General features: G+C 41.9%; 1 long non-coding RNA gene across 3 annotated transcripts in view; it reads left to right on the top strand.

Annotated features, from left to right (window-relative positions):
- Positions 1 to 7,447: 7,447 nt before the first annotated feature.
- The window catches only part of LOC132357394 (uncharacterized), a 31,540-nt gene continuing 13,770 nt past the window's right edge, over positions 7,448 to 25,217 (top strand). For 2 of the 3 annotated variants that reach the window (XR_009500226.1, XR_009500224.1), the window contains exon 1: positions 9,483 to 24,459. This is a non-coding gene — a long non-coding RNA (uncharacterized LOC132357394). The other variant, XR_009500225.1, reaches the window with a different exon arrangement.

Genomic DNA, 25,217 nt, shown 5'->3' with positions numbered 1-25,217 from the left:
ACCTCCCGTCATCAGAAGACATTGTGCAGGTTTCCATTGACTTGGATAGCAAGCTCTCTGCCAGGGAGTATGTTTGATACCTTCCAGAAACTATGTCAGGAAGAGGACCACAGGCATATTCAGCTTGGTGACAGGGTCAACCACAGTGCTCAGGTCAGTGGGGATCAGGAGGCAGTAATAACAGTGTGAACAGCAGCAATGAGGGCAATGCAGAAAAACATTGGTTCCTGTTGCTTCCTTTCTCACCTCAAGTCTCCCAACATACAAGCAGGCACTGACCTCTAAGAGCAGGGCATCTACTACCCATACTTGAAGAGTCAGAAGTAGTGGGCTGAGAATTGGGGCATATTTTTCTTTCTCTTCCTATATTATTGAACTTCTTGATTTTGAAGTTTGTGGTTTTCTGCTCTCATTGATTATTTCTTATGGAAGCAGAAACTCTCTGAGAGGATCCATCCCTTCATACCACCGGATGCCTCTTCATCAGACTACATCTGCCCTTAGCTCAGAAAAGGTAGAATTGGTTCCCCTGAAATTCTCACTGTTGCTTAGTAATTTAGGGATTACCCCATTATTGGTCTTTAGGTCTTTTTTTCCTCCTCTCCACCTTATTCATTTACTTTTAAAGTCAAATAAATGACCTTGCTCCTGAGATTTTGTTTGGGTTCCTTTTCTTTTCCTCAAGATGATCCCAGGGATTGAACAGCTACATGTAAAAGAATGAAATTAGAGCATTTTCCTCATACCATATACAAGAAAGAACTCAAAATGGATTAAAGACTTAAATGTAAGGCTGGAAACCATAAAACTCCTAGAAGAAAACATAGGCAGTAGACTCCTTGACAGAAGTCTTAACAATATATTTTTTGTATCTACCTCCTTAGGCAAAGGAAATAAAAGCAAAAATAAACAAATGAAACCTAACTAAATTTACAGGCTTTTGCACAGCAAAGGAAACCATCAGCAAATCAAAAAGACAACCTACTAAATGGGAGAAAATATTTGCAAATGATATGTCCGATAATGGGTTAATATCAAAAATAAATAAACAGGTCATACAACTCAATATCAAAAAAACAAACAACCATATCAAAAATGGGCAGAAGACCCTAATAGACATTTTTCCAAAGAAAACATACAGATGGTCAACAGGCACGTGAAAAGATGCTTAATGTGGCTAATCACCAGAGAAATGCAAATCAAAACAACAATGAGATATCACCTCACAACTGGCAGAATGGCTATTATCAGAAAGACAACAAATGACAAGTGTTGGCGAGGATATGGAGAAAAGGGAACCCTAGTACACTGTTGGTGGGTATGTAAATTGGTGCAGCCACTATGGAAAACAGTATGGAGATTTCTCCCTTTTGGCTATCGTGAATAATATTTTTAATTTCCTTCTGAAATTTTTCATTGCCAGTGTATAGAAACACAACTGATTTTGTATCCTGCACTATTGCTGAAGTCATTTATTAGTACTAACATTATTTTTCTGAATGCTTTATGACTTTATGTATATATATGTATAAAAGACTGTGTCACCTATGAATAGAAATAAGCTTACTTCTACTTTTCCAGTTTGGATGTCCCTTATATCTTTTTCTTGCCTAATTGCTCTGGTTAGAACTTCCAGGACAATGTTGAATAGCAGAGGTGGAAGTGAGCATCCTTGTCTTGTTCTTGATCTTAGGGGAAAAGCTTTCAGAATTTCACCACTGAGTCTGATATTAGCTGAGTTAAAAATAAATAAATAAATGCCCTTTATGATGTGAGGAAGTTCCTTTCTATTCTTAGTTTGCTGACTTTTTATAATGATAAAGCATTGGATTTTATCAGATGCTTTTTCTGTATCAATTAAGATGATCATGTTGTTTCCTTCATTCCATCAATGTGGTGTATTACATAGGTTGATATTCATACGTTGAACCGCTCTTGCATTCCTGGGATAAATTCTGATTGGTTGTGGTTATAATCCTTTTAATATGTTGCTGGATTCAGTTTGCTAGTATTTTGTTGAGAATTTTTGCATTTTTGTACATAAGGAATATTGGTCTGTAGCGTTTTGTAGTGTCTGTCTAGCTTTGGTGTCATGGAATGAGACAGGAGGTATTTCCTTCTCTTTTAACTGGTGTTAATTCTTCTTCAAACTTTTGGTAGATTTCACTAGTGAAGCCATCTGGTCCTGGAGTTTGCTTTGTTGGAAGGTTTGACATTACTGATTTAATTGCCTTACTTGGTATAGGTTTGTTAAGGTTTTCTATCTCCTCTTGAGCCAGATTTGGTAGCTTGTGTGTTTCTTGGAATTTGCCCATTTCATCTGGGTTATCAACATTTTTGGTCTTCAATTGATCATAATAATCACTTATTACTATGTAACCATAGTGATCGCATTATTATGTGATAATAGTGATCACTTATTATAATCTTACAAACATAAAAAAGTAAGGTCTTTTTATTTCTGTTAGGCTGTAGCAATGTCTATAAGGTTTTTAAAAATTATAAAACAAGGTCTATTTTCTCCCTTCTGACACAATAGTTGTGAATGCTGCCACCCCCACAGAAGATGCCCAGCTGAGAAATGGGGAGTGGTAGGTGGGTAACCAAAGATGCCATAATGCTCTCTTACTGTATTTTTTTTTAGCAGTCTTTCTTCATTAAGCACTTCTCTAGTTGCTCTTATTTGTTTTTTATTAGATATCAGAGTTCTGAAAAAGTTGATTCTGACCGTTTTTCCCAGCCTAGTGGTGGTAGCTTTAGTGGATGGATGAATCCCCGGAGCTTCCTCTCCTTCATTCTTAGTGATGTCATCCCTCCCCCCAACATTTCATTTTGATTATGAAAACTTTCAATCACACAGCAAAGATAAAAGAATAGTACAGTGAAGACCTACCACATAGATTCTACCACAGACATGTTTTATACTTGTTTTTAATCATATAACCATTAATCTATGAATCCCTCTATCAATCCATTAACTCATCTTATGCTTTGATGCATTTCAAAGTAAATTGCAGACTTCCATAAACCCTCTGACGCTTCCATATGTATATCATTAACAGAGTTCAATATTCCTTTTAGTATTTTAAGCTCTGATGTAAAGTGTACCTATGATGAAATACACAATTATTAAGTATACATTCACTGAGATTTGACATGTGTAACTTTGACATTTGAGGAATGTCCCAAATACTCTGATGAGGTTAGTAGGATCTTGAGCTAGTTAAAAGATCCTCAGGGCACGTGGCCCGACTTTTCTATCTGATGATTCTCTCCATAGCATCCCCACAAAATCCACTATTGGCTTCTATACCTTCAGGGATTGGCATCTCACCAATTCTGGAAGTAGTCTGTTTCATCTTTGGACAGCTCAGAGTATTCAGACATCCTTATTCAGACATCCTAGAGCTACACAAAACAAGATTAATCATCTTTCTCCCACTGCAGACAGTCCTTATGAGCTGTAAAGAGTCCTTCCCCAAGTATTCCCTTCTCCATAATATGTCCTGGTTCCTTTAACTGCTTTTCACGGCACCCACCAGCCTGCTAATTCGACTCGGAATGCTGTATCAAAGTCTTCTTTAAATGGCACTGTGTCGAAGCCAAGGACAAACTCCCACTAAGGAGGGCTGTTCAAATTAGAGGGAGTTGAGTACTTTTCTTTCACTCTTTCCTCTGATGCTGAACGTCTATAAGACGTTTGCCCCTTTGACTCAGACCCTAGTCGAGCTTGGTATAGGACGTTGACTCTTTTCCCCAAGGCGACTCAGTGTTTCTTTGATTATTCCATGCTGCCATCTGGTGGCTAGATCAGGTAGTTCATGCCTTTTTTTTTTTTTTTTTTTTTGAACTATTGGCGCAGGGGAGAGGAACTATAGGTTAAGAAGTAAAATAAGCGGAGCCTTTTAAGAAGAGGACTTGATTCCTTCCCCTCATATAATTCCTGCTGTATGTCATGCATACATACTTTGGGAGCCCAAAGTAGAGGGCGTGGACACAGCTAGGTTATAGCCACAGAAAGTATGTCGGGAACGTGCCATTTCGGTCCAAATCTGACTAATTAATTTTGAGCAGGTCACTTTTCCTTCTAGTGTCTCAGTTTCCACACCTTGATCCCAACATATTTATAAAATGAAGCCGGGCTTCCCTGGTGGTGCAGTGGTTGAGAATCTGCCTGCCAATGCAGGGGACACGGGTTCGAACCCTGGTCTGGGAAGATCCCACATGCCGTGGAGCGACTAGGCCCGTGAGCCAGTTGCTGAGCCTGTGCGTCTGGAGCCTGTGCTCCGCAACAAGAGAGGCCGCGATGGTGAGAGGCCCGCGCACCGCGATGAAGAGTGGCCCCCACTTGCCCCAACTAGAGAAAAGCCTTCGCACAGAAACGAAGACCCAACACAGCCGTAAATAAATAAATAAATTAATTAATTAATTAAAAAAAAAAAAATGAAGCCAAGCAGAAGTGAAGGCAAAGCCAGGTTGTGAAAGGAGGAATGTGAAGTGGAGGACTGAGGGCTGAAGGTGGGGGAGGGGGGCAGCAGGAAAGGGATAAGTAAAGCCTGAACATGATAAACAGCAGGAGAATGCAGGGCTGCTGCAGGGCTGCTGCAGGACATGCTGAGTCCTAGGCTCATATTTCGGGAGCGTGCCTTTCTATATAAGTAGTCCCTTTCTATAAATGTCATGGACCCATGTGAGGTGTAGTGATTTAGCAATGAAGATTTAGAATGATGGGTAGGGAAGAGGTACTTATACACTTGTTTATTTAACAGTTCATGTGGAAATTCTCCATAATGTCTGAGTACTATCTCTTCATTTTTAGGTCTAGAAACCATTTCTTCATGTTCTTTATTGTCAAATGCACCATACCTGGCTAATTTCATGTCTTCCATTACTAGAAAAAGGTAGCAATGCTGTTACCATTTCCAATGCAATGGCTCTTTGGAATCTATTTGTATCCTCTGCAGTTCTTTTAGCCCAAGTCTTGGCAGTGGACCTTGGTAGCCTAGAGCCTTAAAATGTCTTGTGTCTGATGTGAGTGAGAGTCACCCCAAATCAACATGTCAACACCATTTTGGTGGCCTAATCTCACCCGATCCCATGAAAGATACTATGACAGCCAATGGGAGTAATCTGCTAGTTTGGCCACCCTCCCGGAACCAGAGCCTGGCTGCAGAACCCCGGCACAACCAGTTTATAACTTGTCTTTTCACCTTTTAAGGTGTTTTTGTGAAACAAAACGTTTTGATTTCAAAAATTCAAATTTATCAATTTTTTAGTAGTGAGTCTTGTTTTAGAAAATTTTCCCTAACCCAAGGTCTAAAAAGTATAGAACATTTCCACGATTGTAGAAAATTCTATTGGACAGGCCTAGTTACCCTAATAATTGGTACCCTGTGCTAAAGACAAAATAAGCTGAAACAGGTTAAATTCTATAGTGGGATCAGATTCCTGGTGATACTATTAGTTTGTGGCCTATAGAGAAGGAGCTTAGGACCTGATACTGTTGCTGCTGGTGATAGTTGACTTGCTTTTTAGGTCTTGCTGGTTAGTCTAGGCTGAGATCACAGTAGTTGTTACATAACAACCACTTATATAATCATTTTTTTCCTGCTGACTGAAATGATATCAAAATGGTTGTCACTATTTACTGCCTTTTACACGTATGGTTATTTTTCAAATATACGGTGATCACTACAGTAATTTTAAACTCCATTTAAATTCCACAATTCTCACTAGAGAGATTTGACATGCAAGTCAGTCTTGTCAACAGAGATATTTCACTAAAGTGCAACCAAAATTATCTGAGTCCAAGGACCTCTACTGTGGGATCCTCTTGCTGCCACTAGTTTTTAAACCAAAAGCAAAGAAAACAGCATCCCTCAATCTCAATTTACCACTCTATGCGACAAAAGACTCCTTTTCCTCTATTTGTCTCATTAGAAACTTGTGAAAGACTAAATTAGGGTGAAATCTTAAAGACTTTCAGAAATATATATTATATATATATATATGTATATATATATATATATATATATATATATATATATATATATATATATATGAATCCCATTTCCTTCCCCAAATCTGGAAAGCATAACAAATTTGTTTGTAGGCGTTTGCTTCATAGTTTAATTTTTGAGTGTTGAGGGAAGGTCCTACGGAAAATTATACTACTTTTACAATGCAATATCCTTCATTTGGAATAAGTCAGATTACCTTTTTGTGTGAACCAAGAGCACTTAGAAGATGGAGTGTGTCCTTTAAGGAAGAAAATTTTGCATACTTTATTACTTATTTGGAGACTGGAGGGCATCCTTACCTGATACTATTTGGGTTAATAGTTATACTTTCCAGTTCAGCCACTGGGAGGGCAATGTATCCTTTGATTTTCTAGGAGTTGTGTGTACTACTTAGTTTCCATCGTCTCCCTCAGTTTCTCTTTTGTTTCTCTGATAAACCGTATAGGATGGTTTAGGAGATTAATTGCTTCTCACCTAAATAGCCAGCTTTCTGGGGGAAGCTTTGGCTTTTATATGAACATTTTCCTACCAGTTACTGGCAGCGGGTGAACTTCACTACTGTACTCTTACGACTGCTTCATTGTTGGGGTCATCAGATTCACGGAGGAAGTAGAAAAATACTAAAGATTAAGGTTTCACAGTTTAAAAATTACAAATAATATAGCTTATTTAGAGGCTAAATCGGCATTCTGTGAAATGTCTTTTCCTTCCTCTCTCTTGTTCACTTAGAAGCACTTCCAGTCTTCTATTATCAGGGGCCACACAGGCAGAGTGCTGGAGTAGAAAATACACTGACTCAGAATCATGGTGTGTGACTTTGAGCACATCGTGTAACCTTTATAGGTCTCTTTTTCGAGTAAACCTTCACTATCACATTAGATAACGGAAGGGAAAGTCCCGTGAAGAGGGTTCTAACCTTAATGTATTGCCCCTTCCTAGCTTCTTTGGTTCAAACGTTTGGTGGGGCAGTTATACATTCTGGCTAAATGAGGCATTTGGATACTTTATTAACATATCAAAGCTCTACTTCCCCTTTCCTCCTATTTCAAAACCAAATTAAACTAAAACCTTTTCATTTGCTATACTGTTTGTGGAGAATTTTAACATCAGTTATCTAATTTGATTTACTCAACGTCCCTATTTTACAGATGCGAACCCATTGAAAACCCTTTGAAGTCGTGGCTCCTAGACTAGAAATGAAGCCTACCTCCAGGCTAATGTTCTTTTTAGTATGTTGCTGTTTTTTTTGAAATCTCTCTTTTTCTTGTTACTGGGTAAATTTTTGAGCTGGCTAAACTACAAATATGTCTGGCTTTCAATCTTCTAGGCCACTCCTCTTCTACTCCCTCCGCCCTCAGTCCCCTCCCTCTCACTTCTTAAAGCGCTGCACTTTGCTGCGACCGCCATATTTCTTCTTTTCCCGGGGTAGAAGCTTGCTCATATTGGATCTCTTTGCCCGTGTGGTTCTTTCTGGAACATTTTCCAGCCCCCAACCATGCCTTATGGCGTATTTCTTTTAAAAAATTCACCAAAAATTCATAAAATATTTTTAAAAATCTGAAATTTCTCCTAGTATTTTCTTGACACCTCGCTATTTTACAGATATTTGGGATATTTTTAGGCAGTTTTCCATTTTAAAGGAATTTTTCTTTGGAATGATTTTTGGTTGACTCCTCTGGTTTTTTGTGGTTTAGTTTTCTTTTTCTCCCCCTTTTCTATATTTTGCCCATCGGGGCTGTGGATACCTGGTTTTAATATTGTTATTTTTTTGCCCATCGGGGCCGCGGATACCTGCTTTTAATTTTTTTTTCCCTTAGCCCATCGGGGCCTCGGATACCTGCTGTGTACCCCCTCTCTCCCCAACACTCTGGCCCAACGGGGCAATGGATACCTGCCTTTTTTTTTTTTTTTTTTTTTTTTCCGCCCATCGGGGCCTTGGATACCTGCTTTGATTTTTTTTTTTTTTTTTCCTTGCCCATCGGGGCCTCGGATACCTGCTCTAATTTTTTTTTTTTTCCTTGCCCATCGGGGCCGCGGATACCTGCTTAGATTTTTTTTTTTTTCATCGCCCATCGGGGCTTTTTATGGATGGAAAAGTGTTGGGTTTTGTGGTTCGTTGTACTATCTGGAATGTCTACAAAATGTTGCTGCTAATCGTTTGGTGTTGTGTGAGTGGACCTACGGCTTTGGCTGGGAGACGACTTTGCAGTTAGGCTAGGGGGTTGGTTAGGCTGGGGAGGAAAGATGGCGGCCACTTTAGAATTGCCGCCCAGCTTGGCTGAGGGCTAGTTGTTTGTGCTAAGTATAAACTAGGAAGGTAAGATGAATAGTGGGACAGGCAGAGGAAATGATATGCATTGTATGAGTTAAGTGTTTTGAATGAGCTGATTTGGGTCATGTTAGCTTTGCATGAATTGTGGTATCATGAGGTGGAAAAACAGGATCATCCTGTGTCATATTACAAAAGGCTAATCGAAAATGAGAGGGAGAGGACCTAGGCGCAGGGTTCAAAATGGCGATTTTGACTTTGCAGCATTGCTTAGCATGGCTCTCTGCTTTGTTAGAGTGTTCAAAATGGCGGATCCATTTTGCCGCAGTGTTCCAGTGGCGGGAAGCCACATCATGGGTGTCTTTGTTCTAGTGTGCAGCATGGCGGTGGAAATATTCTGTTACATAGTAAAAGATGGCGGCTTAAGTACTTGCCGCAGTCTAAAACATGGCGGGCCTTTGTCTTTGCCGTGTGCATTTCCTGACAGGTTTTGCTGCAGGGACAATATGGCTGACCTTGTCATGTGGATATCATGGCAGTTTGTCACGTGGACGTCATGGCAGGGGTGAGCGACCGTTACATTCTTGGCGGGCTTTGCACCAGGAGGGCCTGCCGCATTGTTAAAGATGGCGGGCTTTGCCGCGAAAAAGTGAAAGGAGGGATTGGCAGTGTTGGATTGCCGCATGACCCACCCAATCAGAAAGGATGGTGGAATTGGTCGCAGCCAGTTAGTGGAGGATGGAATTAGACCGAGTTAGCATAGCACCTTGCTACCGTCTCTATTCAGCCAGTCAGGACGGGCCACGTTTGTACTACTCCCAGTGGGTGGTACCAAGGTCTTTCCAAGGACATTTGGCCTTTCCACCTCCCTCCCCTTTCACTTGCTCCCTCCCCTCCAGCATTGCCACTTGCAGTGCTGGATATTAGGTTGTGCGGGCTGAACCTCACGCCATTCCTCTGCATTGGTGCCGTGGCCTAAGGCTAGTGTACTACCCGCCCCCGCCAACTCCGCCTCTGCTCTTCTGCACTTTGGCCAGGGGCAGTGCTCCATGCCTGCCAAGTGTGAAAATGGCAGTGAGTCGTGGCAAGGACCAGAATGGATCGCAGATGATCGTTGGCCAACAGGTGGCAGAAGAGGAATCCCTGCCTTCCTCAAGAGGAACACCTACCCCGTGGCTAATGCTGGGGTCGGATTTTGATTTCTATTTGTTTCTTGGATGTCAGTCATACATAGTTTGATTATGTGGTTTGCTAGTGTTTGATTTAAGCCTTAAGGGACTACTATGGAAATGTATTTAGGGGCTTTATTTGTAGACTTCATTTCAGTTACATTTAATTGGTTTTCATGTTTGGGTTCCTTTAAAATTCCTTAAAGTTTTCAGTTTCTTTTTCTACAAATTGCTTAAACTTTTTTTGTCTTTAGATATTCAAAGTAAAATAATAAGCCATTTTAAATTTTTTACTATTTTTTACTTTGGGGTTGACTTAATAAACTACTTCCCTTTGGATTTTTGAAGAGTCTTATAGCACAGAAGTAGTTAATTAAAAATTTAACGTTATGACTGAATGTAAAAAGGAATATTTGAAGGTCCACTCCGGTCCAGGCCTTGCTTTGTTCCCACCCTTAATGCTGCACTAATTGACTAATGACCCACCTATCTGCAGGAAACTTGAATTGCTGTGGACTTGCTTCTTCTATTCGAACTTATTATATTGGAGTATTATTGCTCATAATTTCAAGTTTCTGTGGTTTCTTGCCTCCACAGCCTCTAGCTCCACCCCAGCCCTGTTCCCAGCAACCCCCTTTCTGGCCCCAGCCCCGGCCCTAGCCCCAGCCCCGGCCCCAGCTCTGGCCCCAGTCCCGGCCCCAGCCCCAGCCCCAGCCCCAGCCCCGGCCCCGGCCCCAGCCCCGGCCCCGGCCCCTGGCCCTGCCCCGGCCCCTGGCCCTACCCCTGCCCCAGCCCCTGCCCCAGCCCCAGCCCCAGCCCCAGCCCCAGCCCAGCCCAGCCTCAGTCCTGTTTCTCCCTAAAGCCCGTGAAATTTGCATTGATTCAGTGCTAAAAATAAGTTGTCCATTGCTCACCCAGTAGACTGGGATACCCTGTCTGCCTCTAGCATTGCTGATCTTGAATGCTGACTACCCGAGTCACCATTTTCAATTAATGTACAGAATCCCTTTTGTCCATTGTCCCATGTTAGAACAAAGAATCCAAACACCCTTTGCATTAATGTTAGGTAATGTTAATTAATTGAGAGCTTTCATAAGTCTAGTTACTCATAATCTTCTCAATCCCCTGTCCTTAAGGAAGGAGAAACCATTCCTCTGTCATTGCTGCAGTAGTCACAATCCCAGTTTTCTGGACAGTGCATATATACTGTGCTGACCACCTAAACTCTTTGCACTGAGTGAAATTCTAATTGTTCATAATCCTGCCCATTGGATTAGATCCCAGTCAAAAACCCTTTTGCATTCAGCAGGGGGCACAGAAAACCCAGATTTTTTGTTCCACAGTTAATGTGCTCAGTCCCAATTGTCATAGTCTTGTCCATTAAACAAAGGCATCCTACCAATTTTGCCCTGCTTTTCGGGAGTCCTGCTGTTCTTGAACAATTAAAGTACCAAACTGTACATCGTCTTCCCCATTAATCAATGACCATCCCATTCGCATTGCTATTAGGCCGTGCTGACTACCTGAGACCATCTTCCTTGAATTATTAATGAGAAGAATCCCAATTGTTCATTACACAAGTCCTTTGCAACTTTTTTGCACTACAGCAGAAGTGCTCATCCTCAAAGTCCTTTACTTTGAAATATTAATGGATACAATCACTGTTAGTCATGGTCCTGCCTAACAGGTAAGACCCACCCATGCTCTTCATTGCTCCTAGGCAGTTCGGACTACCTGTCACTTTGCATTAATATGTAGAATCCTCATTTCCCATGGTCCCACCCATTAGTCTAGGATATCCCTTACCTCTGTGCCATTTCTTCTGAGGAGTTCTGATTACCCAAAGTCCCTTCTCTTATTAAACAATTGATGTGCATAATTGCATATATCTATGGTCCCATGCAATAAAAAATGAAATCCCACACTCGGTGGAATACTGCTAGGTCGTGCAGATTATTCAAGAACTCAGCTTTTGGACAGTTAATTTGCACAGTTGCAGTTGTCCAGAGTCCTGTCCATTTTAATGGGCCACTGTATCCCATTTGCATGCTATATGGGTCAAACTCTCAAGGAACCTTCTCTTGAATTGATAATGTCCATAGTTGCATTTGTCAATGTCCTGTGAATTAGTCACACCCACCCTCTTTGTATTCCAGCAGAGGACCCTTACTACTTGAGAACTCTGCACTAGGACATTTAATGTGCACGAACCTAATTGATTACACCTGAGCCTTTTGTATCAGGAACCCTGCATCATCTTTACTTCTGAAAGGTGCTAATTATCTAAGGCCATTTCCTGACACTGTTCATGTGCAAAATTGCGGTCCCAATGACTCCTTTCTTTAAATTAGAATCCCATCCCCAACTAACTGCCTTTGCATTACAGCTGAGGATACCTCGGGCAGTTAATGGGCTTGATTGCAGCTACAGACCTCTCTGTTAGTCTAGCACCTATTCCCCTCCTAGATGATTTGCATTACTACAGGCAGTACAAGGGACTGATAATGGACTTATACAGCTATAGTCCCTTACGTTAACCTAGGAACCCATCCCCACCTAACTCCCTTTGAGTGAGGAGGGGACTGCGGAGGGTACTTGGAACTGTTAATGAGCTTTATTGCAGCTACAGTTCCGTTCGTCACTCTAGAATCCATTTCCTTCCTACTCGATTTGCATTACCACAAAGGGCACAAGGGACTGTTAATGTGCTTAAGTGGAGCTATATAGTCCCTTATGTTAACCTAGGAACCCATCCCCCCCAACTCCCTTTGCATTAATGCAGAGCCTACATGGACTTGTTAATGGGCTTAATTGTACTGCTGTCTCTTCTGTTAGTCTGGAATCCCACCCCTCCTACTCAATTTGCGTTACCGCAGAATGTATGAGAGACTGTTACTGTGCTTAAATGCATCTATAGTCTCTTATGTTTACCTATGATCCCATTCCTGTCTAACTCCCTTTGCATGACTGCAGAGGGTACTTGGGACTGTTAATAGGCTCAATTAGAGCTACAGTCCCTTCTGTTAGTAGAGTCCCATGCCCTCCTACTCTATTTGCATTACCGAAAGGGGGACAATGGACTGTTAATGGGCTTTATTGCAGATACAGTCCCTTCTGTTAATCTAGAATCAGTTTCCTTCTTATTGGATTTGCATTACCACAGAGGGTACAGGGACTGTTAATGTGCTTAAATGCAGCTGCAGTCCCTTATGTTAACCTAGGATCCCATCCCCAACTATCTCCCTTTTCATTACTGCAGAGCCTACATAGAACTTGCTAATGGGCTTAATTGTGCTACTGTCCCTTATCTTAGCCTAGGATCCCATCCCCTCCTAATTCCCTTTAGATTACCAAAGAGGACACAAGGGACTGTTAATGTGCTTTTAAATGCACGTACAATCCCACCCCCTTTTTTAACCTAGGATTCCATTCCCACCTCACTCTCTTTTCATGACTACAGAGGGTACTTGGGACTGTTAATGGGCTTTACTGCAGCTACAGTCCCTTCTGTTAATCTAGAATCAGTTTCCTTCTTACTGGATTTGCATTACCACATAGGGTAACTGGGACTGTTAATGTGCTTAAATGAAGCTGTAGTCCCTTATGTTAACCTAGGATCCCATTCCCACCTAACTCCCTTTTCATTAATGCAGAGCCTATATGGGACTTGTTAATGGGCTTGATTGCACTGCTGTCCCTCCTATTAGTCTAGGAGCCCATCCCTCTTACTTGATTTGCCTTACCCCAGAGTGTAGAGACTGTTAACATCCTTAAATGCATCTACAGTCTCTCATGTTTACCTATGATCCCATTCCCATTTAAAGCTCTTTGAATGACTGCAGAGGGTACTTGGGACTGTTAATGGGCTTTATTGCAGCTACAGTCCCTTCTGTTAGTCTAGATTCCCATTCACTCCTACACGATTTACATTAACACAGAAGGTACAAAGAACTGCTAATGTGCTTAAATAGAGCTACAGTCCTTTATGTTAATCTAGGATCCCATTGCCACCTAACTCCCTTTTCATTACTGCAGAGCCCACATGGACTTCTTAATGGGCTTAATGGCACTGCTGTCCCTTCTGTTAATCTAGGAGTCCATCCCACCTACTCAATTTGCATTATCCCAGAGTGTACAAGAGACTGCTACTGTGCTTAAATGCATCTATAGTCTCTTATGTTTACCTATGATCCCATTCCCACCTAACTCCCTTGCACTACCACAGAGGGTACAAGGGACTGTTACTGTGCTTAAAAGCAGCTACAGTCCCTTATGTTTATCTAGGACCCTATTCCCGCCTGACTCCCTTTTAATGACTGCAGAGGGTACTTGGGACTGTTAATGGGCTTTACTGCAGCTACAGTCCCTTCTGTTAATCTAGAATCAGTTTCCTTCTTACTGGATTTGCATTACCACATAGGGTAACTGGGACTGTTAATGTGCTTAAATGAAGCTGTAGTCCCTTATGTTAACCTAGGATCCCTTTCCCACCTAACTCCCTTTTCATTAATGCAGAGCCTATATGGGACTTGTTAATGGGCTTGATTGCACTGCTGTCCCTCCTATTAGTCTAGGAGCCCATCCCTCTTACTTGATTTGCCTTACCCCAGAGTGTAGAGACTGTTAACATCCTTAAATGCATCTACAGTCTCTCATGTTTACCTATGATCCCATTTCCATTTAACGCTCTTTGAATGACTGCAGAGGGTACTTGGGACTGTTAATGGGCTTTATTGCAGCTACAGTCCCTTCTGTTAGTCTAGATTCCCATTCACTCCTACACGATTTACATTAACACAGAAGGTACAAAGGACTGCTAATGTGCTTAAATAGAGCTACAGTCCTTTATGTTAATCTAGGATCCCATTGCCACCTAACTCCCTTTTCATTACTGCAGAGCCCACATGGACTTCTTAATGGGCTTAATGGCACTGCTGTCCCTTCTGTTAATCTAGGAGTCCATCCCACCTACTCAATTTGCATTATCCCAGAGTGTACAAGAGACTGCTACTGTGCTTAAATGCATCTATAGTCTCTTATGTTTACCTATGATCCCATTCCCACCTAACTCCCTTGCACTACCACAGAGGGTACAAGGGACTGTTACTGTGCTTAAAAGCAGCTACAGTCCCTTATGTTTATCTAGGACCCTATTCCCGCCTGACTCCCTTTTAATGACTGCAGAGGGTACTTGGGACTGTTAATGGGCTTTACTGCAGCTACAGTCCCTTCTGTTAATCTAGAATCAGTTTCCTTCTTACTGGATTTGCATTACCACATATGGTAACTGGGACTGTTAATGTGCTTAAATGGAGCTGTAGTCCCTTATGTTAACCTAGGATCCCATTCCCACCTAACTCCCTTTTCATTAATGCAGAGCCTATATGGGACTTGTTAATGGGCTTAATTTCACTGCTGTCCCTCCTATTAGTCTAGGAGCCCATCCCTCTTACTTGATTTGCCTTACCCCAGAGTGTAGAGACTGTTAACATCCTTAAATGCATCTACAGTCTCTCATGTTTACCTATGATCCCATTCCCATTTAAAGCTCTTTGAATGACTGCAGAGGGTACTTGGGACTGTTAATGGGCTTTATTGCAGCTACAGTCCCTTCTGTTAGTCTAGATTCCCATTCACTCCTACACGATTTACATTAACACAGAAGGTACAAAGGACTGCTAATGTGCTTAAATAGAACTACAGTCCTTTATGTTAATCTAGGATCCCATTGCCACCTAACTCCCTTTTCATTACTGCAGAGCCCACATGGACTTCTTAATGGGCTTAATGGCACTGCTGTCCCTTCTGTTAATCTAGGAGTCCACCCCACCTACTCAATTTGCATTATCCCAGAGTGTACAAGAGACTGTTACTGTGCTTAAATGCATCTACAGTCTCTTATGTTTACCTATGATCCCATTCCCACCTAACTCCCTTGCACTACCACAGAGGGTACAAGGGACTGTTACTGTGCTTAAAAGCAGCTACAGTCCCTTATGTTTATCTAGGACCCTATTCCCGCCTGACTCCCTTTTAATGACTGCAGAGGGTACTTGGGACTGTTAATGGGCTTTACTGCAGCTACAGTCCCTTCTGTTAATCTAGAATCAGTTTCCTTCTTACTGGATTTGCATTACCACATATGGTAACTGGGACTGTTAATGTGCTTAAATGAAGCTGTAGTCCCTTATGTTAACCTAGGATCCCTTTCCTACCTAACTCCCTTTTCATTAATGCAGAGCCTATATGGGACTTGTTAATGGGCTTAATTTCACTGCTGTCCCTCCTATTAGTCTAGGAGCCCATCCCTCTTACTTGATTTGCCTTACCCCAGAGTGTAGAGACTGTTAACATCCTTAAATGCATCTACAGTCTCTCATGTTTACCTATGATACCATTTCCATTTAACGCTCTTTGAATGACTGCAGAGGGTACTTGGGGGAGTTAATGGGCTCAATTAGAGCCATAATCCCTTCTGTTATTTGAGATTCCCATGCCCTCCTACTCCATTTGCATTACCAAAGGGGATACAAGGGAACGTTAATGTGCTTAAATGCAATTACCTAGTATCCCATCCCCACCTAACTCCCTTTTCGTGATTGCAGAGAGTACTTGGGACTTTTAATGGCCTTTGTTGCAGGTACAGTCCCTTCTGTTAGTCTAGAATCTGTTCCATCCTACTCCATTTGCATTAACACAGAGAGTACAGGTACTGCTAATGTACTTATATAGAGCTACAGTCCTTTATGTTAATCTAGGATCCCATTGCCACCTAACTCCCTTTTCATTACTGCAGAGCCCACATGGACTTGTTAATGGGCTTAATTGCACTGCTGTCCTTTCTGTTCGTCTAGAATCCCATCCCTCCTACTCAGTTTGCATTACCTCAGAGTATACGAGAGACTGTTACTGTGCTTAAATGCATCTACAGTCTCTTATGTTTACCTATGATCCCATTCCCACCTAACTCCCTTGCACTACCACAGAGGTTACAAGGGATTGTTACTGTGCTTAAAAGCAGCTACAGTCCCTTATGTTTATCTAGGACCCTATTCCCACCTAACTCCCTTTTAATGACTGCAGAAGGAACTTGGGACTTTTAATGGGCTTAAATGCAGCTACAGTCCCCTGTCTTAACCTAGAATCCCATCCCTAATTATCTGCCGTCCATTACTGCAGAGCCTACATAGGACTTGTTAATGGCCTTAGTTGCACTACTGTCCCTTCCGTTAGTCTAGGATCCCATCCCTACCTAATTCCTTTTAGGTTACCAAAGAGGATACAAGGGACTGTTAATATGCTTAAATGTAGAAACAGTTGCTTTTTTTAGGTAGGATCCTATTCTCACCTAACTCCCTTTGCATTACCACAGAGGGTACAAGGGACTGTTAGTGTGCTTAAAAGCAGCTACAGTCACTTATATTAACCTAGGATCCCATCCCCAACTATCTCCCTCTTCATTACTGCAGAGCCTACATAGAACTTGCTAATGGGCTTAATTTACTACTGTCCCTTATCTTAGCCTAGGATCCCATTAGAGCTAATTACCTCCTAATTCCCTTTAGATTACCAAAGAGGACACCAGGGACTGTTAATGTGCTTTTAAATGCAAGTAAAATCCCTCCCCCCCCCTCTTTTAACCTAGGATTCCTTTCCCACCTCACTCTTTTTTCATGACTGCAGAGGGTACTTGGGACTGTTAATGGGCTCAATTAGAGCTACAGCCCCTTCTGTTAGTCCAGATTCCCATGCCCTCCTACTCAATCTGCATTACCAAAGGGAGTACAATGGATTGTTTATGTGCTTAAATGGAGCTACAGTCCCTTATGTAACCTAAGATTCCATTTCCACCTAACTCCCTTTCCTGACTGCAGAGGGTACTTGGGACTGTTAACGGAGCTTACTGCAGCTGCATTCCCTTCTGTTAATGTACATTCCCATCCTCTCTTACACGGTTTGCATTACCACAAACTGTATAACTATTAATGTGCTTAAATGCAACTACAGTCCCTTATGTTAACCTAGGATCCCATTCCCACCTAACTCCCTTTTCATTAATGCAGAGCCTACATGGGACTTGTTAATGGGCTTAATTGCACTGCCCTCCCTTCTATTAGCCTAGATTCCCAGGCTGTCCTCGATTTGCATTACCAAAGGGGGTATAATGGACTGTTAATGTGCTTAAATGCAGCTACAGTCCCTTTTTTTTTTTTTACCTAGGAACCCATTCCTACCTAACTCCCTTTTCATGACTGCAGAGGGTACTTGGGACTGTTAATGGGCTTTATTACAGCTACAGTCCCTTCTGTTAGTCTAGATTCCCATCCACTCCTACACAACTTGTATTACCACAGACTGTACAAGGGACTGTTAATGGGCTTAAATACAGCTACAGTCCCTTATGTTAACCTAGGGTCCCATCTCCAACTAACTCCTTTTGCATGACTGCAGAGGGTACTTGGGACTGTTAATGGGCTTAATCACAACTACAGTCCCTTCTCTTAGTCTAGATTCCCATCCCCTCCTACAGATTTACATTACCACAGAGGATACAAGGGACTGTTAATGTGCTTAAATGCAGGTATAGTCCCCTTTATTTTTTCACCTAGGATCCCATTCCCAACTAACCCCCTTTGCATTACCACTGACTGTACAAGGGACTGTTAACGTGCTTAAATGCAATTATAGTCCCTTATGGTAATCTTGGATCCCACCCCCAACTAACTCCCTTTGTATGACTGCAGAGAATATTTGGGACTTTAAATGCGATTGATTGCAGCTACAGTCCTTTCTGTTAGTCCAGGATCCGTTCCCTTCCTTCCTGATTTGCATTACCAGAGAGGGTAGAAGGGATGGTTAATGTACTTAAATGGATCTACAGTCCCTTATGATAACCAGGATCTCATTGCCACCTAACTCCCTTTGCATTACCACAGAGGCTACAAAGTACTGTTGAAATGCTTAAATGCAGCTACAGTCCCTTATGTTAACCTAGGATCTTGTTCCCACCTAACTCCCTTTGCATGACTGCAGAGGGTATTTGGGACTATTAATGGGCTTTACTGAAGCCACAGTCCCTTTTCTTAGTCTAGGATCCCATCCCCTCCTACAGGATTTACATTACCACGGAGGGTACAAGGGACTGTTATGGTGCTTAAGTGCAGGTAGAGTTCAAGGATCCCATTTCCACCTGCCTCCATTTGCATTACCAAAGAGGCTACCAGGGACTGCTAATGTGTTTAAATGCAGGTACAGTGCCTTGAGTTAACCCCGAAATCCCGCCTAACTCCCTTTTCATGACTGCAGATGGTAATTGGGACTGTTAACAAGCTTTAATGCAGCTACGGTTTCTCTCTTAGTCTAGAATCCCATTCCCTCCTACTTGATTTACATTACCACAGAGTGTACAAGGGACTTTTAATGTGCTTAAATGGCACTACAGTCCCTTATGTTACCTATGATCCCATTCCCACCTAACTCCCTTTGCATGACTGCAGAGGGTACTTGGGACTGTTAATGTGTTTACCTGCCTATACAGTTTCATGTGTCGGTCTAGATTCCCATGCCCTCCTACTCAATTTGCATTATAAAAGAGGGTACAAAGGACTGTTAATGTGCTTAAATGCAGTTACAGTCCCTTTGTAAGGTGGGATCCCATTCCCACGTAACTCCCTTTGCATCATCCCAGAGGCTACAAGGGACTTTCAATGTGCTTAAATGCAGGTACATCCCTTATGTTAACCTTGAAGTACCTTGAAGTACGTTCCCACCTAACTCCCTTTTCATCACTGCAAAGGGTACTTGGGACCGTTAATGGGCTTCACTGAAGCTGCTGTCCCTTCTGTTTGTCTAGATTCCCTTTCCCTCCTTGAGTTGCATTACCACAGTGTACAATGGACTGTTACTGTGCTTGAATGCAGGTACAGTCCTTTTTTTTTTAACCTAGGATCCCATTCCCACCTAACTCCCTTGCATTTCTGCAAAGGGCACTTGGGACTACTTTAATTGGACTCCTGTCCGTTCTGTTAGTCTGGGATCCCATCCCCTCCTACTTGATTTGCGTTTCCACAGAGGCTACAAGGGACTGTTAATGTGCTTATTAAATGCAGGTACAATCCCTTATGTTAACCTAGGATCCCATTCCCACCTATCTCCTTTTGCATGACTGCAGAGGTATATGAGACCTTTAAAGTGGTTAGTGACAGCTGTAGTCCCATCTATTAAGCATACTTTCTCAAGCACTCCAATTCCCTCACGTAACTTGGGAACATATTTGGGACTGTCACTGTGCTCGTTTTTAGCTGTGGTCCCTTCTGTAATTCTAGGATCTCATCCCTTTCTACTCATTTGTATTACTTGTTGGTATTGGGACAGAAAGGTGCTTAAATGCAGCTGTAATCCGTTTTGTTAATCTAGGATTCCATGCCCTCTAACTCCCTTAACATTACCTAGGAGTGTATTTGGGACTGTTGAAGTGCTTAATTGCATCTGTGGTCCCTTCTGTTAGTCTCACTTCCCATGCCCTCTTACTCCCTTTGCATTACAGCAGAGGGCACTTGGGACTATTAAAGTGTTTAATTGCAGCTGTGGTCCCTTCTCTTAGTCTGGGGTCCATGCCCCCCAGCTTTGTTTGCATTACCACAGAAGGTACTTGGAACTGTGAATGTGTTTAAATGCAGATGTGGTCCCTTTTGTTAGTTTTGGATCCCATGACTCCCTTTACATTACCTGGGAGGGCATTTGGGACTGTCATGATGGTAATTGCACCTGTGTTCCCTTCTGTTGGTCTAGGATCCCGTTACCTCCTACTCCCTTTGCATTACATGGGAGCGTTTTTGGGACTCTTAAGATGCTTAACTGCAACTATAGTCCTTTCTGTTAGTCTAGTTTCCAGTCCCTTTCTACTCTCTTTGCATTACCACAGAGGGTACTTGGGACTGTTGTGGTGCATCCCATCCTCTCACACCCTGTCAGCATTACAGCATAGGGTCCTGAACACCAAGGCCCCTTCTTTTCACTGTTAATGCACAATTGCATTTGTCCTTCTTCCTCTGCAGTATATAAAGATCTCACTAATTTCCCTTTTATTCAGTGGTGGATGCCCTTTACTCAAGACCTTTGTACTAGAATAAAGTGAACCATGGTAATTGACCACAAATATATCTTTCACTTAAGTCCCTTGTACTCTCTTTGTTTTATAAGAAGATGTATTAATTACCTCCGTTACTTTTTCTGGGAGTATTTACATGCAAAATTCCAGTGTTCAAGGCCCCTCTCTTTAAACTAATATCCCTCCCTTTCTGTATTATATCAGGGGATGTTAGTGACTCAGAGTCCTTCTCTTGGGACTCATTGTGCATGTGCCCTCGTGACAAGCTAATATCTTGAGTTCTTAGTATTATAGGAGAGACTACTGACTAGTTTCTCTTTTGGACAGTTAATGTGCAAAATTACACTAGGATCCCATCCCATTTCACCTCCTTTGCATCAGGGGTCCTGATCAACTGTGGCTGCTTCTCCTCTAGAGTTTAAATGTGCATAATTTCAGTAACCCATGCTCCCTTATGTTAGATTAGAATCCCATTTCCTTGCCCCATTTACATTACTGCAGGGGCTTCTGACTAGCCAAGATTCGTTTTCTTGGACTGTTAATGTGTATACTTACATTTGCTCCTGTACCTGTACACCAGGTAAGGACCCTCCCCATTCTATTTATATTCCAGCAGGAGGTGCCTACTACTCAAGATCTTACACACTACTGCAGTTAATGTGCACAATCTTAGTTGTCTTGTACACATTCTCAGTTGTCCACAACTGTGCTTTTTAGATCAGGACTCCACTTATTGAAGCACAGGTTACTTACTACCTTAAAGCCCTTGTTTTGGGACTGTGACTATGTGTAATTACAATTGTCCATGGTCCTTTGAGTTAACTTGTGTCCCTGACTCTTTTCACATTCTCTTTGCTTTACTGCATGGGGTACTGTCCACTTAAGGCCCCTTTCTCAAATACGTGTAATGACAATTACATTAGGATCCTTCCCCTTCAAACCCCTTTGAAGTACCACAAAGATTTTGACCCCTAAGGTCCCATTTCTTGTCTTGTTATTGTATTTGTCTGGGTTCCTGTGCACTAGACAAGGACACCTCTCCATTCCCTGTCCTTCCAGCAGGAAGTGCCCCATCCACAAGACTGTTAAATTTGGACAGTCAAGGTGCACAATTGTAACTGACCACAACCAGTCACCTTGGACATTAATGTGCATAATTGCACATGGCTCATCCCATATGGATAAGATCCTATCCTCTCAGACCCCTTTTGTAGTACAGCAGGGGTACTGATCACTAAGGCCTCTTTTTATGGCTTGTTATTGTGCATAATTGCATGTTCCTGTACACTAGATGGGGACACCTATCTCCCCACTCCCTTTGCCTTTTAGCAGGGAGTGCCCGCTACTCTAAGATCCTTATATTTGTACAAGGTATACGATTTTAATTGACCACACCATGTCCCTTTGACATTAATGTACATAATTGCAACTTAGTTCATCTTATCCTGTTGCCCTCCATTTGCAGTCTACCAGGGTTGCTGACCCCTAAATCCCCATTCCTTGGCCTGTTAATGTGCATAATTGCATTTGGTTCTTGGGCAGTAGACAAGGATCCCCTCCTCCCCCCATTGCCTATGCCTTCCAGTAGGTTGTGCCCACCACCAAGACCTTTCTATTTGGACAGTTAATGTGCAGAATTGCAGTTTTCCACAACCCTGTTACTTCTAGGACTATTTTATCTCCTTTGTAATACTGCAGGGGATACTGTTTTCCCCCAAGGTCCCTTCTAGTGGACCGTTAATATACATAATTGAAATTGTTGTCTTTATCAGTAGACTAATGTCATATCCCCTCAGCTAACTATCATGACCTCAGCTCTTGGACAATTAATATGCACCAATAACATATCAAAAGTACGATCATTAGATAGGACCCCTGTACCCTCACTGTATACATCAGGGGTACTGACTAAGGCCCCTTTTCTGGACTGATAATGTGAATATTTGCAATTATCTATTCTCCCTTCTTATTAGAGTAGGATAGCATCCCCTTGCACCCCCTTTGCATTACTGCAGGGGCTGCTAATGACACAAAACTTCTACTGGGACTGTGATGAGCACAATGGCAATTAGCAATGGGTTTTTCCTCCCTGGCTTTGTTAGGCAAGCATTCCCAGCTCCAGTTTCCCATGGCATAATAAAGTATAAACACTGCAGTATGCTGTGAACTTGTCCATCAAACAGCGACGCATACTCCCACTCCTTTTGCATTGGCTCCAGTGTATCAAATTCCAAGTAGTCATAGTCTTGCCATTATCTTCCCTCTCCAGACCCCTTGCCTGCCCTTGGACCCTTCTTATGGAATATTAATGCTCACAATTTCAGGTGTCCGTGTATCCAGATAAGACTGTGCTCTCTTGCCCCTCCTGCTCTTGCCCTGCCCTGACCCTTTTGCATTGTTGCTGGGAAATGTTGACTGAGCAAAATGCTTTTCTCTTGGACTTAAAACGTTAACAATCTCAGATGTCATTGTTTTGCCCATTTTGAATTTATGTAATACCTTGGTTGCACTTTCTTTGGTCCAGCCTATTAGACATGGACCCTTCCACTTCCTTCTTTGCATTACTTCTGAGTAGTGCTGACCTCCCACAACACCTTCGGTGTTATTAACACAGTATTAATTGTCCCATTTTTTAGCCCATCAGCCCCAGATCTCCCTACCACTTTGACATTGTATTTGTGCAGCATTGACTACCAAAAGCAGGCCTGAACTAGGTGGCTGGGCCTTCACTCCTTTTCCTGCATTTGTTAATGATCCCAGTTCCAATTATTTTCACATTCTGGGGACAGGAACCATTCCTGCCCCCCTCTTACTGCTTTACTAGGCAAAATGCCCAAGGCAAGTCGGACCCAAGGGAACTGGATTGCTACCCTTTATTTTGGGTTTTCATTATACATAAGTATCAATTGAAAATTGTCTCCCCAGGAAGGAAGTTTAGCACTATCTGTGCATTCTTCCTTTCAAAGCAGATTGCCTGGCAAAGAATCTCTCCTCTCCTCTTGTATATTGCCATTGTATAGTGTCAACTGCCAAGATACAACCAAAAAGTTGCTGTTAATTTTTTATGTTGTAAGGAAGATTGCAAGGTAGAATTGATAACCTGGTCATTGAAATTTTGAAGTCTAAAAACCTATTTATACCATGTACCTGATGACCAGTGTCTCTCATTTTACTAAGGGTGGTGGGTCTGTGGATAGACCACTGTGACTTTGATATTTTAGTATGATCAAAGGAGTTCTAGAGTGGAACTTTTAAGACCAGTATCTTTGGGCTCTACCACCATTTTCAAACCATTCCTTGTTTGGGCTTTAACAATTTTCACTTGTAGAAAAACTACCTAAACTTCCTAATCCTTAAATTTTTTCATCTGGAGCTCCAGCCAGCCCCTACTTATTTCAAGAAGATTGCTGTAAAAGGATAAAATGAGAGAACATATGCTGAGGTGCTTTTGAAAACCATAGATCAATTTATTTGATTAATCTATTACATAAAATGCCCCCTGTTTAATTCTGCTAATTTAAAGTAGCCTAAAGCACCACATTGAAGTGAGGACTTAGAAATGATGGAACCAGTTTCCCCATTTTATATGAAAAGAAAAGTAAGCCAAGATCTAATCATTCTTTCGGATATAAATTTCAACAGTGAGATAGCTGCCTGGTAAAAATGAATAATATTCCAGCTCTAGTGTACAGGGTGTTTGGTGGCATAGAAGTATTTAATATGGAACTGCTGGAGCAAATAACTAGTTATCACTACAGCAGTTCTTTGTAATCACTGAGAAAGGATACTCTTCTCTGAGAAGGATGTCAAAAGATTCGCCCAGCTCAGGGTGCTGTTTGCACTACTAGCTCCTTGGACAGCTGTAAGAAGTCTCTGGCTCTTTAGAATACTGTAAGTACTATTTTGTAGTTATTAAGTAATCTTTTCCCTGTTCTGTTTTCTTTCTTTTAGATGCTACTCATAGAAAAGTCAGAGGGTCCTATAAGTCTCCTTCCATGTTTCTACCTCATCTGCAATTTATATATCACCATATGAGTTAACAAAATTACAGAGTTAGTATTGTGTATCTGGCCCTATGCTCAGTTACACTGAAGTGAGGGGTAGAAATGATATAGTCCTATATAATCTCATCCCCAAGATGGTTGTCTTGTTAAAGGAGCTAATATAAGCACACTTGAAATAATGCTAGGATATGATAATCAAGTGCTGTCTTGTGTGAATTATAAGTTATAGAGCTTTAAAAAGGGAGCACACTAGGGTTTGAAGTTAATAGGATAAACTTAAAGGAGGTGGGTTAACTTTTTGTCTTTGGTCCAGGACGGGATTAATATTGCAGCCATCTGGGTAGTACAATTGGTTTATTTTAATGTCATTTGGGTTTTACCTCTTTTGGAGGCATGGAAAGTGATTAGAGATAAGGTCTAGCCAGTGTGTTTGGCTGTATGCCAAGGCTGACAAATTGTTGATTGTTAATTGTTTGAAGCTTATGCTTTTCAAGCTCTAGGGATTGGGGGTATAAATCTGATATGTTAGATCTCTGCCCAAGAACAGATGAGAGTAGCAATGTCTTTTTAGTTTGAGATATTTGTGGAACCTGTTTGGCAAGAGGGCAATGGAGAAGTATGTTTTATAAGAAAACCATGACCTCG

This window comes from Balaenoptera ricei, chromosome X (assembly GCF_028023285.1).
Source record: "Balaenoptera ricei isolate mBalRic1 chromosome X, mBalRic1.hap2, whole genome shotgun sequence".
NCBI lineage: Eukaryota > Metazoa > Chordata > Mammalia > Artiodactyla > Balaenopteridae > Balaenoptera > Balaenoptera ricei.
This window is presented reverse-complemented; position numbering and strand designations above follow the sequence as displayed.